Genomic DNA, 17,686 nt, shown 5'->3' with positions numbered 1-17,686 from the left:
TCTATTATCGAAAGTTTTCTTTGAAATGTTAACTGCTATAAGAAATGTGAGGGAATTCGCTTTGCTATACCACGTTCTACTTAGAAGCCCTTTATGACAATACCACTGAATTACTGAGAATGCATTTTTGCAGTATTTAAAGAAATGATGTATCGGTGTATTATTTTGTTGACATTTTAAACCCAAACTTTCTGTTACCTTAAATACGCTTACGAGAGATCGGAAAACTTTGTCAATACAGACATTTAGGTTTTTGTAATTCTAGAAAAACTTTTGGTTGAGTATAGTTTGATCGTAATTACAATAAATGAATTTAAAAAATCTACCATTTTCTCTGTATACAACTTACCCCTCAGACGTATTTGATATAGACTTGTAATTGTGATTGGATCTGAGGAGGTTATTGTTTGTTCACTATTAACTGTTTACCATGTGGAAATTTTCAGCATGTATAATGTCAGAACGTGAGATTTTACTATGTAATGATACTTGTTCAAGAAGATACTGCAGGGACTCTAAATTAAAAAAGTATTTAAGAAATGATATAGAATCTCTTTTGTTTGTCGATTAATAATTATAATTATGGTTTGCTTTTTCTGTCCTCCTTTTATACTAAATGTACAAGTAAAAAGGCACTCATTGATTTACTTTATACATATGATAAAAATAACTGTTCTTATACTTAATATGTCATAATTTAGTTTTGTTGAAAGTTTCTAACCTGAAATAATGTATATAATGAAATAATGAATCCTTTATATGAACAACTTGTTATATGAAAACAAGTAAATCTGAATTTCTTTTTTACACGCACGTGTACAGTAATTAAATTGGCCTTCAAACTTGTAACTGGACGACTTCGTGATATGTTTGTCAACGATAGGTGTGAATGATTCGCGTTGCCAGTTTTTAGATTTTATCAAAATTTCTGTAATAAATAGAGTTTTACACATGTTAAAATGGCACAATATCTAAATTTCTGTAATAAATAGAGTTTTACACATGTTAAAATGGCACAATGTCTAAATTTCTGTAATAAATAGAGTTTTACACATGTTAAAATGGCACAATATCTAAATTTCTGTAATAAATAGAGTTTTACACATGTTAAAATGGCACAATATCTAAATTTCTGTAATAAATAGAGTTTTACACATGTTAAAATGGCACCATATCTAAATTTCTGTAATAAATAGAGTTTTACACATGTTAAAATGGCACAATATCTAAATTTCTGTAATAAATAGAGTTTTACACATGTTAAAATGGCACAATGTCTAAATTTCTGTAATAAATAGAGTTTTACACATGTTAAAATGGCACAATATCTAAATTTCTGTAATAAATAGAGTTTTACACATGTTAAAATGGCACAATATCTAAATTTCTGTAATAAATAGAGTTTTACACATGTTAAAATGGCACAATGTCTAAATTTCTGTAATAAATAGAGTTTTACACATGTTAAAATGGCACAATGTCTAAATTTCTGTAATAAATAGAGTTTTACACATGTTAAAATGGCACAATATCAAAATTTCTGTAATAAATAGAGTTTTACACATGTTAAAATGGCACAATATCTAAATTTCTGTAATAAATAGAGTTTTACACATGTTAAAATGGCACAATATCTAAATGTCTGTAATAAATAGAATTTTACACATGTTAAAATGGCACAATATCAAAATTTCTGTAATAAATAGAGTTTTACACATGTTAAAATGGCACAATATCAAAATTTCTGTAATAAATAGAGTTTTACACATGTTAAAATGGCACAATATCTAAATTTCTGTAATAAATAGAGTTTTACACATGTTAAAATGGCACAATATCAAAATTTCTGTAATAAATAGAGTTTTACACATGTTAAAATGGCACAATATCAAAATGTCTGTAATAAATAGAGTTTTACACATGTTAAAATGGCACAATATCAAAATGTCTGTAATAAATAGAGTTTTACACATGTTAAAATGGCACAATATCAAAATTTCTGTAATAAATAGAGTTTTACACATGTTAAAATGGCACAATATCAAAATTTCTGTAATAAATAGAGTTTTACACATGTTAAAATGGCACAATATCAAAATTTCTGTAATAAATAGAGTTTTACACATGTTAAAATGGCACAATATCTAAATTTCTGTAATAAATAGAGTTTTACACATGTTAAAATGGCACAATATCTAAATGTCTGTAATAAATAGAGTTTTACACATGTTAAAATGGCACAATATCTAAATGTCTGTAATAAATAGAGTTTTACACATGTTAAAATGGCACAATATCAAAATGTCTGTAATAAATAGAGTTTTACACATGTTAAAATGGCACAATATCTAAATGTCTGTAATAAATAGAGTTTTACACATGTTAAAATGGCACAATATCAAAATTTCTGTAATAAATAGAGTTTTACACATGTTAAAATGGCACAATATCTAAATTTCTGTAATAAATAGAGTTTTACACATGTTAAAATGGCACAATATCTAAATTTTGCGAAACTATACAGATCATACGTTTTCACCCTTTCAAAAAAATTATCCTTTTTGAAGAAAAACATTGAAAAATGTTTTACGCACGCTAGGGAAGGTACAAAGTTTGTATGGTTTAACAGAAAATAACTTAAATTTTTATTTCTTATTATACTGTTTTAATTCATATTTAACCAAAACGACAGCAGTGAGTAAATGAAGGCAAAATATGATCGATCTATTTATTTTAACATAAAAAGTCAATTGGATTATTTGATGCCCAGATTCGTCTAAATCACACAATCTTGTCAGGCATTATTAATCAATCAATTTTTATATAATTCTACAGTTGTTGTATAATGTTTTCATCTTTACCTACATGTACCAATAACAACATAAACATGGTTAATTTAAATTCAAATAGATAAAATTTAATTTTGAGAAAAATATTCACCATTAATAAAAATAATCGTATAACTTTTATGCTAAGATCAATCAACTTACTCTTTGATTTTGATTGATTAATTCTGTCAAACAATTTTTGTCGAAAACTTACATTAAGCATGTTAAGTGTACCTAAGTAAACTAAAAATTCCAAAATTATTTATTATCAAATCACAAGCAATCATATTGCACTGTACAATAATGAACGTGATGAATCTACATGTAAAATTGAGAGCATTTGTGTCTTTAAGTCTTTAATAAAAGGGGGCATTACAAAAAACAGGAGTCGAAGAGAAATAAAAACACGGCAACAATGAAAACAGAATAATAAGATTCCACAAAACACATCACAGAAAAACTACCGGTATATATGATGATTGAACATAACTACCCCACCAAAAACCGATGTTGCTCGAAGGGTGTGCAATTTCGTTTGCACTAGAGGCTCCTACCGTGTATTCACTGAATAACTATCCGGGAATAGTCATATTCGGTGTTGTCGTAACCAAGGTTAATAGTACGGTTATGTTGCTAGATCAATTGAACATATTAGCGTTCATCTGGCATACATATTCCAAAACGTTCGACCAAATCATGAAGGTGTCCATAAAACACTAGAAGATACTTCAATTTTATCATTAAAATCATTTGTTCAATAGCTTATGTGTAGCAGAAGCCTCTATTGAGAAAATCATGATTAAAATTGCCCTGAATGTGGTATAAGCTGTGAGAATTATACACATAAGCAGGTTCTGCTGGAATGTTATCACTAAATAACGGAAAGTAAACAACAAAGTGAAAAATCAACTAATCTCTTTTGTCGTAAATTTTAGTGTTCAACCAACCATCACCGCTAATTGATGGGTGTAATTGGAAAACACCTAACCGTTTCTGTAATATCCGAAATTTGAAGTACAACGGGATTAATGAGATAAACAAAAACACCAAATATATTGAATAACGTGTTCAAATAACATATTATATAAAGTGGAGGGTAAGGTTAAAGACGATACTAGCATTTTTACTGTTTTCGAGAAGATCCTGTTTGAGTTGTACGTTATACAAATAATAATACACGTCATTGAAAAAGAGAAGTTCAGTTGACTCCACTGTCTATTAAAAATCACGTCCACCAAACGTAACAAATGTGTTGACAAAAAAAAAGACCAAGAATAAAGATAAAATCACAAAATAAAACTGAGAATGGAAATGGGGAATGTGTCAAAGAGACAACTACCCGACCAAAGAGCAGAAAATAGCCCAAGGCCACCAATGGGTCTTCAACACAGCGAGAAAATCCCGCACCCGGAGGCGGGCTTCAGCTGGTCCCTAAACAAAAATGTGTACTAATTAAGTGAAAATGGACGTCAAACTAAACTCTGAAACATATAAATGAGCTAAAATTGAAAAAAACATACAAGACTAACAAAGGTCAGAGGCTCCTGACAGGCGCAAAAATGTGGCGGGGTTAAACATGTTTTGTGATATCTCAACCCTCCCCTATACCTCTAGCCAATGTATGAGCTAACTGTTATCCGAAGTAACACATCGACCAAAAAGTATTTATATAACAAACCCGAATCAAGCTAAAAAATAAAACATTCAAAAGACGTCTCAGCAAAAGTAAAATAAAAATACACAAACGTTACCAATTCTATTTGGACCCAACCCACGGTCTTCCTTTCCATATTTCTTAGTGAATCTACAGATGAGTTTATGCTAAAACAACATCTGAACATATTCTACACAATGATACCTTGTTTATGATTTTTTTTTATAGCATCCAACAATACTTATTACAAAACAGTAGATGGACAGCAAATAATCAACAGATTAAATCAGTTAACAGTAGATGGGGGAGGCGATTGTCCAGAATATGCTTTCACTGGACTACAAACTGGTTTGTCATAATTTATATCGATGGAGGATTAAAAGTATTTTGACTTATTTCTAATGAAAATTGTTATTTTTCGAAATGAATATTGTTATTCATCGAAATCAATTTGCTTAACTATAGTTTTATCAAATAATTTATTTATTTAAAGATAAGCATTACTGTTTTATACGGACAATGCATTGCCGGAATATATGTATATCATACTGCTTACACTGCTTTTTAAATTTCATTTATGTTCTTTATAAAAAAAAACTTTCAACTGACATAGCTGAGATAAGTTACAATTGTCATATGGGATTTTAGAATAAATTAGTACTTATTAATTCATTTTATATCGATATTATATTAGTTTTTTCTATCGTTGTAGCCATTACGCATGCAAACAATGGATCTTGTGTATTTTTGTTTACTGATGCAGACCCGAAAGACTATGACCTATGCGAGTCAGTCGGCCGTTTGATTGAACAGAAAAATATACATCTAGTTACATTTCTGACGGGAGTTTGCACTGGGGAACTAGTAAAAGGGAAGTCAAGTGACTGTATCCAGACCAAACAACAGCCTATCAGTTGTTCTTTACGTACAGGTATATAAAGTTAACAGAAAAATATATATGAATCTTTCTGGAGGGTCAGTCCACGGGGGTACCAATTTTCGCCTCATAGACAGTTTTTCTGTTCTGTTATTATTTTATTATTTTCATGATACACTTTCACTGAATTTTAATTATGTAGTTGATCGAAAACTTTGCAACTTCCTTAATCACCAAAGACGGTTTTGGCTTATCTGTTAAATCATTTTAAATGGTCTCTCCAACTTTTGGTCATGCTCCTGGTGAAGTGATTCCAGACGCTACATTAACAATAATAATGATAATTCCACACATGAAAGCAATAATATTGACTAGTGAACAGAAACGTTATTATGACGTCATAAGAATGCACCCAGATGAAAAAAAATTGCATACTTTTATTATTTTTATTTTCAAACGACGTTGGCTACATGCAAAGACCACCATGATTTTTTTGTTAGGATGTGTATCTGACCAAAACTCATCTTTTTTTATAATGATTTTATTTTGGTCTAAAGGTGTATGGCCAATGTTTTCCAGAAGGAAATAGACCTTACAAATGCGTATAAACTTAGCTGAAACCTAGTGAAATATCAAACTTTTGAACCTGTCAACATTGTCAAAACAGGCAGCAATCAACAAAATTGTCAAGTTTATTTAAATTTGCATACATATTTAAGATCCCAAATATAGGTTTTCACATGTAGTAATACAAGTGTGATTTTTGAGAACAATCTCAGGCCTTCATGGCAATACTCTTTTCCATTTTTATGTAGCTGAAGCCCGCCTCCGAGTGCTGGATTTTCTCGCTACGTTGAAGGCCAATTTGTGGCCTTGGGCTGTTATCTAATCTTTAGTCGGGTTGTTATAAAAAAAGAAGATGTGGTATGATTGCCAATGAGACAACTATCCACAAGAGACCAAATGACACAAAAATTAACAACTATAGGTCATCATACGGCCTTCAACAATGAGCAAAGCCCATACCGCATAGTCAGCTACAAAAGGCCCCGAAATGACAAATGTAAAACAATTCAAACGAGAAAACTAACGACCTAATTTATTTATATAATGAACGAAAAACAAATTTGTAACAAACAAACGACAACCACTGAATTACAGGCTCCTGACTTGGGACAGGCACATACAGAATGTTGTATATTTGACACATTCCCCGTTTTCATTCTACATTCTACATTCCAGCAGCGTATCGTAATTCCTTAATAGATGGTTGCTGGTCTTGATGATTTTTAAATTGTCGCCAATATTCTGTCACCCTATCCGCGTTTAGGACATCACCGAATGCGAATTATCAAAGACGTTTTACTTGAGCATCCACCTGGTCTGACTAGTTGAACAGAATTCTATACCATACGGATCACCTGAAATCACCACCAGTTTACAATGATATATATTGCGAAGTGTTATGTTTTGTAGAATGTTGTTTGACTTTTGTCTATGAATTTTTGGTCATGATATTGGTTTTTTTTCTTCTACTTGTGATGTTTGATTGTTCTGGAATTACAATAAGGGACAAAATAAAACGTTTTAAGCATTAAAACCAACCAAATAGCCTTAGCAGAATTCCCAAGACCAACTCTGGTAGATACAAGAAACATAAAATTATATTTTGAAGAATCATAATAAATATTTGCCTAGAAAAATTTGGTAACCGATTTGTGATAACTTTGTCGGAATGTGGCCTTGGTACTTCGAATATTACAAAGATTAAGGAATCATTGCTATGACAGCTCTCAGGGATTGAAACTTTATATTGGTATAATATATCAAAACTAAACAAAGGGATTATTTAAAATGGTAATCAAATGCATTATTTTATGTAAAACTTACCTTCTACTGAACAGAAAGATACATTCAATGTATACACTTATAATTATCGAAATATATTAAAGATTGCAGAATTTCAAATCAATTTGCAACAAGATATTAAAAAGGTATTGTAGATAAATATTTGACCAGAATGCGTTCATAGAATAAGCATCTATTGCTATGTATTCATTACCAAACTAATATATGAAGACTTGAAGACTCCTATATTTACCACATGGAAACAAATTTAAAAAATACTTCAATCGGTCCTTTGATATTTTAGTATAAGAACACATGGTTTATTCATTAGTTGAAATTGGGCTTTGAATTATCTTTCAGTGTCGTTGATTACTCTTACATTAGTACTTTGTGTCTTTTCTCCGTTGGTTATTTGTCATTAAGCTTATTGCTAATCTGATTAGTCAAACCCTTTCCAACTCATTTTAAATGCTGTTTTTTACATCACTGTTCAATGTTATAAATAAACTCATCATAGATACCAGGTATTTGTACGCCAGACGCGAGTTTCGTCTACAAAAGATTAATCAGTGGCGCTCAAATTAAAAAAAAATAAAAGGCCAAACAAAGTACGAAGTTGAAGAGTTGAGGACCACAAATTTTGAAAGGTTTTATCAAATGCAGCAAAGGTAATCTATTCCTGGGGTAGAAATTCCTTAGTATTTCGAAAAATTTTAAAGTTTGGTAAACAGTTAATGTGTGGCGGTCTAGTGTGAAAACACATGTTTTACACCACCACATTATTTATGTGACCGTCAAAAGCCAATAGCCTGTTATCCAGTGGCTATCGTATGTGTTCTTTTTGTAATTGTTACACATTTTATCATATCGTAGCCTTTTATAGCTTACATTACGGTATGGGGTTTGCTCATTTTTGAAGAGCATACAATGACCTCATATTCACATATTTGGTCATTAATTGATATTTGTCTTTTTGGCAATAATACTATATCTTCATATCTTTATATCATATTTTAAATATAAACACGAAAAAGATTATTATTTGAAGATATTTTCACCAGAGACCAAATGACGTAGAAGCTAAGAACTATAGGTCATCGTACGGCCCTCAACAATGAGCAAAACCCATACCGCATAGTAAGCTATAAAAAGCCCACAAGAAGACTGTTTTAGATCATTAGTTATATACCCACCCCTAACGAAGGGAAGTGAGTTTTAATGTTTAAACTGGTGATATATTGTAGACAGAAAAAAGAGATCACCGAAATTTGGTGGTTTATTTGCTAGTCTTGGAGGAACTATAATTGCTGCACCAGAACGAGAAATAACGCAACCATTGAAAACATTGCTGGAGGTAGTTTTTGATTTATAGATAAGTACCTGAATTTTCTTCTAGAAAATAACGTTATTCCATATATATGAATTTGGTGAACATCAGGGAAATCTAATTATAGGTAACGATGGATATTTTCCATTTGTTGTAGGTATATAAACTCGACCATCATAGATACCAGTATTATAATTTTGTACGCCAGACGCGCGTTTCGTTCTACATCAACCTTAGGAGTATGAAGTAGTTTGAATCTAAGTTAATGCATGAAAAAGGCATGCAAAAAAGACTTCAGCGTCGAGTCGAAAAGTGAATAGTAACTTTGCCAATTTGTCGTTTTATAACATAAAAAAATTAAACCATAAGCAATTGACGTGAATTGTTTTGAATTAACAACAAAGTAATCAAGAAGAAACCACATATCTATACGTGAAATCAAGTTTATAATAGATGGCATGCGCATAATTTGCATTGATTATAGATAATTTGAAAATTTGTTTTCAGAAAAACATGGATATTAAGTATGTCTTTATTGCCAAGAATAAAATGGAGTCAAATGAGTTTTCGTTTCCAGTTGACGCATATTTGTCTGTCCTGGTAATAGAAATTATTGGTACAAGCAGCGAAAGTGATATACGATTCGTTGGTCCAGGAAGTATGTATCTGAGTGATTTAATCAATGAGAAAGTATAATACAGTCTCTTTTTGACCTCTCAAACTATTATAAATGTATGGATTCCGATGCTAACAAGACATAAATGTATGTCAGTCAGATTTCATTTTTTTTTTAATTGTGTCTTACTTATTAGTTTTAGGTTTCAAAGTAAAAAAACATGTAGAAATAGCATTCTTTTCAGATATTGTCATTACTAGTAAGTTTCAGCTATGATTTTTTTCATACAAATATTTTGAGGTAATTAAAACGTGTATTTTTATTTAATAGTATCTAATAGTGCCAAAAATATGTATACAATGACAATTTCAGGTCCAATTTAATAAGACTGTCGTACAAGTGAGAGGTTTAGCGCTATAAAACCAGGTTCAATCCACCATTTTCTACATTTGAAAATGCCTGTACCAAGTCAGGAATATGACAGTTGTTGTCCATTCGTTTGATGTGATTTGTCATTTGATTTTGCCATGTGATTAGGGACTTTCCGATTGAATTTTCCTCGGAGTTCAGTATTTTTGTGATTTTACTTTTTAATCCGCATAAAACTGTACTTACGTGACAAAATTATTTGATTCTATTCATTTATCAATAGGATAAACATAAATGTGAAAAGTTATACGAATTTGACTCTGTTGCATACAAGACAAGAACATAATCACTTTCACAGTATGTTTAGTGTCCGGTTCTTTTCGGGTATGACCAGTTTTTTCGTGTGAATATGATGCAAAGTAGAAACACACATATATCTTTCTGGTAAGACGTGAAACCGATGTTTAAAATTAATATAAAAGGTTTTTTAGTATATGTAATTAAAAGTCATTATTTACCATTACTTGAAGTTATACTAGTTGAATATTATCCTTAGAATGCTTGTATTCCAAATGTAAAATGAAGCCAATTAATTCCCATACACTACAATTACTTAAAACAGCTTTGATAATACAAACTTTTCCTCCAAAATTGTCGTTCATTTGTATAGTTTGTTTTGTTCACTTCTATATTATTTGTGTGTATGTGTGTGCTTTTTGACAGTTATTTTAATTTATTGGCATGATTGATATATGATATAAATCCTCGTCACTCTTATTCCATTTTATATCCATATCATCTATGAAGATACAAGGAGTAGTTCCATTGATTTGTAGTTAGGTTAAAACTCGATTCCCTGTCTTCCTTTTTTTGTCTCTTTTCTTTTGTTTTTCCGTTCTTCTTATTTTGTGTGAAATTGATGATATTTTTGCAATGAGAACGGACATTTTGCTTATCTATTGTATCTCCTTTATATAAAACATACCTACATCGATATCTGTTTTTTTAGATACAACAAAAATATTTAGTGGACGTGATACTTTGGATTACATTGGACGGAACACGTTCATTGCTAGTATTGTGGTATGTTCTCTTTTTCTGTGTAATTATTTCATATGAACAGCATACTATTTAAGAAAAACACCTGCAATTACCATGTATATCTAATTATCCAACACGTATAAAACATTTTGTTTCTAATCGTTTACTATACAGTGTAAATTATTTAAAGGTAACTATTTAAAATCATCGCCATTCTTTCTTTTTATAGATATGCTTAATTTTGAAGAGACATAACATGTTATAACATAGATATATTTGTTCTTCAATGCATGCATAAAACGTTTGAATATTGTATGAACATTTTAGAAAATACTGCTAGCGAATACTGTAAAGTATATATGATTATCACAGCAACTAGACTTTTTGAAATTTGTTTTTTTATCCGACAACAAATTCGTTATTACTTTTGTCTCTATGAAACTATAATATACTGAAAATTGAATAACCTAAACAAGTAAGTGCCATCCCACTGTTTTAATTAAGAACTGTAAATAAAATATGAGGATTTCTCCACAGTGACACGACATACTTTCTAAAACATCATCTCATCAAGTGTCCTATATCTCAAACCAGATAGATCAAACGTAAACAGTAACCTTGATATAAGAATTTCAAAATAAATCGTCATGGCAAAATCACTGTTTTCCTTCTTATCAACTTTACATTTTTTTTCTGTTAAATTCCTTCTATCAGGTTTGATAAGCTTGCTGGGTCACACAAGCGTTTTGGATAAAAATGAATTTTAACTTAAAAAAAACCCATTAAACATGGATTGGTCGGAGTGTTTACTTTAATTTACTAGAAAAATGTATGAACTGATGAAGTGTAGACAAAAGGAATGTATTTTGATCATATAGTTAACAGGTTATAAAATTAAACATATAAAAATGATGGATGTGGTATGATTTGCCAACTATCAACCAGAGTTAAAATGAAGTATGTTTATGTAACCAAACTTACAAAAAGTTTTTTCGAAAATTATTTTTAAAATAGTGAATGTAAAACTATGTTATTTGAGATATGCATGCAAATGCATATTTTCTCCTTTCATTATTTATTGAAATAATTACCTAAGAAGCCTATCCTACTATATAAATGTTAATCTGTGTTGCATATATATTTTTGCGCCTGTCCCAAGTCAGGAGCCTCTGGCCTTTGTTAGTCTTGTATGTTTTTTGTAATTTTAGTTCATTCATATGTTTCGGAATTTAGTGTGACGTCCATTTTCACTGAACTAGTACACATTTTTGTTTAGGTGCCAGCTGAAGGCCGCCTCCGGGTGCGGGATTTTCTCGCTGTGTTGAAGACCCATTGGTGGCTTTGGGCTGTTTTCTTCTCTTTAGTCGGGTTGTTGTCTCTTTGACACATTCCCCATTTCCATTCTGAATTATATATATAAATGAAAACGTCATAAATACACAAAAAGTAAAGATTTTTCCATGCCATGATTTACAGAGTTTTAAGGTTTTGTAAAACCAAATGTTCTTTTAGGCCAATTATGCCACAGATTTTTTATTTTTCATTCATTTGGAAGTTTAAATTTTAAAAATCATACAGTCCCCTTTAAGTAAAATGTTTGTTCATTACTTTTTAACGGAAGGGCAAACATACTAAAACAACATCATTCTTTAACAAAAAAAGAGGGACAAAGGTCATAGTTACTGTATTATATGAACATCTTTTTGGGAATAATTATATATATTTTCAATAATTAAAGTTCTGCCAATAAGATTTTTAAGGTGTTTAATTCTTATTGTTTCTTTTGAGTTTGAACTGTTTATTTTCTGTATAACAAGCCTACTTTATACTGCAGATATTTGAAATTACAGTTACCGATATTGAATGTACCAAGTTATAATCATTAGTGAAAAGATTGATGTGTTTGGTAACTGTAAACGTTTGTCAATATAATGGAATTTTATGCGACTGTCATACAAGTGAGAGGTTTAGCTAGCTATAAAACCAGGTATAAGCCACCATTTTCTACATAAGAAAATGTATATACCAAGTCAGGAATATGACAGTTGTTATCCATTCGTTTGGTGTGTTTGAGCTTTTGATTTTGCCATTTGATTAGGGACTCTCCGTTTTGAATCTTCCTCGGAGTTCGGTATTTTTGTGATTTTACTTTTTGATGTATTCATTTAGTTGTGGTTTATTATTTGACCAATATTATTGAATGGTTTTATTTTGATTGTTTTCTGTGTTTTTATCTTTTGTCTTGCACTGTTTGAGATAAACGGACGAAGGATTAAGAACCCAAAGGATTAGTACAGCCTTGCCTAAACATGTACGTCCCGTGCAAGTCACAAATGTCTCAGTTGTTGGTGTAGACAGTAACTTTTTGAGTCTTTTTTTTATTTGTTTTTAAATTTAGCATTAGTTTTGATTTAATTTATATCTCTTGGTCAATGTTTATTCTAATTCCACAGCCTTAGATCTCCGCTCGTTTATTTATAATATTCTTTCAATAAATCGATGTAGTTATAACATATCTTCTCAAAATTCAATGAAACTCATATTGTAGAACACTTTTATTAGGCCCCGCATCGAAACACAGAAACGCGAAGAGATAGGTTGGAGGCTAATGCAATTTTGAACCTTTATTGTTCATAATATGTGGATGATGATTTTTAACAAACAAAAAAAAATTATATTTGTAAGTGTACAAAGTTATTTCAAAGTAATTTACAAATAAAAAAAATAATGGTAAAAACTTACTTTTTGTTAAAAAATTACAAATTATGGAAACTTAAGCATCTTTTTGTGGTAGGTTGTCATAAAAAAAATTATATATTATATAGGCCTAATATGCATTCCAAATTGTTTCCTCTAGTCAAAATTGTGTTAAAAACTTAGCTATTGTTATAAAATGAAAAACTCTTAGAATCATATTTTTTGCTAGGATTTAAGGATTGTGTACCCTTTTGTTGTTTCAATGCTAAACATATTGAAATTTTGTAGAAAATCCACAGCCTTTCTCCTTGTACTCTAATATTTGACAATTCGATACTTGATAGATAGAGGATTATTGCATGCAGTGCTAGCAATGGTTTCCTCAAAACGAGTTTATAAGATATTGGTTAAAACAAAGATAAATATGGACCAATTCAAGTACACCTTCTAGGGTGCGCTCGACTTTACTGACTCAGCAAGAGGTTTTTTTAATGTGAAGGTTGTTTAGAACCTTTTGTAAACAATAAACGCTAGCACATCATGGACAAACAAATGAGTAAAAGAGAAGCGAAAGATACCAAAGGGACATTCAAACTCATAAGTCGACATAAACTGACATTGCCATGGCTAAAAAAGAAACAGACAAACAGACAAACAATACTACACAAAACACAACATAGAACCCCACCAAAAACTGGGGTGATCTCAGGTGCTCCAGAAGGGTAAGCAGATCCTGCTTCACATGTGGCATCAGAAATCTATGTTTAAAATTTTATTACTAAAACCTCTGTATAAATGTCTGTGGATTTTCTGCAAAAATCTTGGCTTTATTTGCCACGAAATCCACATTTTCTATTAAATGCAATAAAACAATCAATAATATTGGTTTAAACGAAGTTTCACTTTGGTATATGTACAAAAATGGCACATCTCTATTATTCATTATCTTTGCTCTTTTGATATTGTTGCACTTTGAAAATTTCGTAATTCATATGGCTACAGAAGGGGTCATAAACCTTAAATGCAAAAGTTATCATTTACTATTACGAAATGATTCTCTCTGTCGAAATTATTGGTTGCACACCATTTACGAAAATACCAAACAAACTACATAGTGCTTGGATTTTAACAAAATTAATATTAATCGAGATCTAATCCTGAAATAATTGCTAGTGTAAAAATGTATGAAAATTGACAACTTATAAACATTTTCTATGTATGCATTAGTCTCTTTGCCTTACATAAAATGTGCAAGCGGGGCCCTGGCTGACATGGCAGGTTTTTAGTTCAAACAATATTGAAAACTGGATAGCATACTTATTAACAAAAAATCTTCCAAACAATGTGCATATTATTGAATAAATAAAGGAGAGAGAAGAAGACTTGTGTCACCTGATGGAAAAAAGAAAATTATCCAAAGCAATAATATATTTGATGATGGCGAGTCGTTTTGTTTCTTTTCTGATGAAGACATAGATATTAAGAGTTCAATTGAATATTCAATATTATATAATTTGAATCATTTTTTAAGAATCCAGAAGCAGGTATGTGGACAATAAAAAATTATCGGAAGAGTAATTGGAATATTCAAGTTAAAGGACAAGGTGATGTGGAAATAAAGGTTAAACTCCTGGAGCGTTTTGAAGGTTCTTTACTAGATATCTTTGGGAAACCAGTGTCAGGTAAATTTAAAAAATGAAAATAGAAGCACTTGATAAATTTTATGCATCCAAATTGCATTTTTATATTTACTTTCAACAGGAACGCTCATAGCCAAATATTTGAAAACCAAGGATGAACAAGTACCGATCTAGGGAAGAACTTTGTGCCCAGAAGGGATATAAACATATAACAGTCAAATCCATCTAAGTTCAACTTTGACTGAGGAGGGTTAAGATGTGATACAAAAATGCAACAATTTAATGAGGAACATGTATCTCGTGCTACAAAAGTATATACAAAAACTGACGGAAACTAGATAAGTTGAAAAATAACATCCAAAAGTGCAATATATCTTTCACATCACGAGGTTTTGCATGCTATTTATCTCACTTCTTCTTATAGCCTTTTGGAGTTAAGTCAGGTCTTCACAGTTTGTATTAGGGCTCTAAGCTTCGAATAATTTGTTTTGAGCATCGCTGAAAAGTCATTAGTTGTCGAATTCCTCATCGGGTGTAGCAAAATTGATACCGTTAGTGTGTCACATTCGGAGTTCAAGCTGTTCGACATGAACAAATTAATTCAAATACTGGATTAGGAAATAACATTACCGATTTCTCATATAAATCCTGTTAACTATGGTCACGAATACCCTGACAAAAAATTACAAAATATGAACTAAATAATTATTGGATCAATGACAAGGATATTGCAGTAAGAACGAACATTTTTCATGAACGGGAAGAAGGAGAGATACAAGTGTACAAGAAAGTAGCTGTGAATCGATTGCTATTCATTCGGATATATGTAAATACAAATTAAATTTAATTAAGATAATCTATCGGAGCCAAATAATAGTTTATTTATCTAAATTATAATTAAAAGTTCTATTTAGTTAACGAACTTTAATAAAAGACACTTAATCCTTGACATTTAACAGGATGTGTCAATTTGATCCTATCAACGCGATTGTTGCCAAGGTTCCTACCAAAAATATGTAAGCCCTATATATATTTGCTAACGCAAATTTGCAGATCAAACATTTTGGGGAAATTTCAGACGAAGTATATATAAATTATAGTGTTAACCTTGTATAAACACAGGTTATCCGATTGAGAACGTCTGTCATTATTTAGACGTATAATATAAAATTAGAATTTGATGTGTCAGCATGGTAAGTAAAATTATCATCCTTTACGACAGACAAAATAGCTGATCTGAAAGGTACACCATCTACTTGCCACTATGCATCATGTACTGTGTTACAACCATAGATAACTCAGACGAAAAAGTGGTCGAGTGGTGTAGGGCGCTGGACACGTTGCAAGCGGTGTTGCCATGATTTCACAGATGCAAGGGTTCGAATCCAGCTGAGGGAAGAATAAAAATTTGCTAACGCAAATTTGAAAATTTAACACTGTTGGGCTAAATTTGAGACGAATTATTTGTATAGTATGGTGTTAGCCCTGTATAACCACGTGTTATCCGATGGAGAATGTCTGTCATCAAGTTGTCACATGTTTAGACGTGTATATATATATATATATATATATATATATATATATATATATATATATATATATATATATATATATATACAACTCGTCTAAACATCAGCCCAACAATGTTAGATCTGTAAATTTGCTTTCGCAAATTTTTTGTTTTTCCCTCGCCGGGATTCGAACTCATGCTACTGAGATATCGTGACACCAAATCGCCTACATTGTATCCGACGCGCTAGACCACACGACCATCTAAGCATTCACAATAATAAAGCTTTCGGTGGCCGGGTGTTACCTTTCATCGTCAGTTTTAATCTAGCGTCGTAATACAGTACATGATATATAAGGCATGAAGATGGAATAGTTACAGATCAGCTGAAATATCTATTGTAAAGGATCCTACACATTAATGCAAGATACAGTCACAGAAATAATTATATTTATAAGTACGTCTGAACCAGTGACAACTCTACAACAGATTTCTCCATCGGATCACCAGCAATGATGGTGATACATGATCTATAACAATTCCATCTTCATGCCTTATATATCATGTACTGTATTACGACGCTAGATTAAAACTGACGAGGGAAGGTAACACCCGGCCACCGAAAGCTTTATTATTGTGAAGCCTAGGTGGTCGTGTGGTCTAGCTCGTCGGATACAGTGCAGGCGATTTGGTGTCACGATATCTCAGTAGCATGAGTTCGAATCCCGGCGAGGGAAGACCAAAAAAATTGCGAAAGCAAATTTACAGATCTAACATTGTTGGGCTGATGTTTAGACGAGTTGTATATACAGAATGTACACAGTCATGTATCACCATCACTGCTGGTGAGCCGATGGAGAAATCTGTTGTAGAGTTGTCACTGGTTCAGACGTACTTATATATATATATATATATATATATATATATATATATATATATATATATATATATAAAGTGCCTAGAAAATCAACCTAACGATGTTAGAGTAGATCTGCTAGATCTACTCTAACATCGTTATGTTGATTTTCTAGGCACTTTATACATATTCTAACGCCTGGTATTTCTTAATCATAAGAAATCCGATGGACAAAGTATAACTTGCAGTTGTCACTACACGTAGACAGACATATATATATATATATCGTTAAGTTGACTTTCTAGGCACTTTATATATTGTTTTCAATTTAGACTTGTTTATATTTTTTCGTTTGGGCTTGTATTATATGTGCCTTCGGGTTTATATGATCCGTTCATCCTATGTTGACTCTTTCAAAATTCA

This window comes from Mytilus californianus, unplaced genomic scaffold, assembly GCF_021869535.1.
Source record: "Mytilus californianus isolate M0D057914Y unplaced genomic scaffold, xbMytCali1.0.p SCAF_4, whole genome shotgun sequence".
In the NCBI taxonomy this organism is placed as follows: Eukaryota; Metazoa; Mollusca; class Bivalvia; order Mytilida; family Mytilidae; genus Mytilus; species Mytilus californianus.
This window is presented reverse-complemented; position numbering follows the sequence as displayed.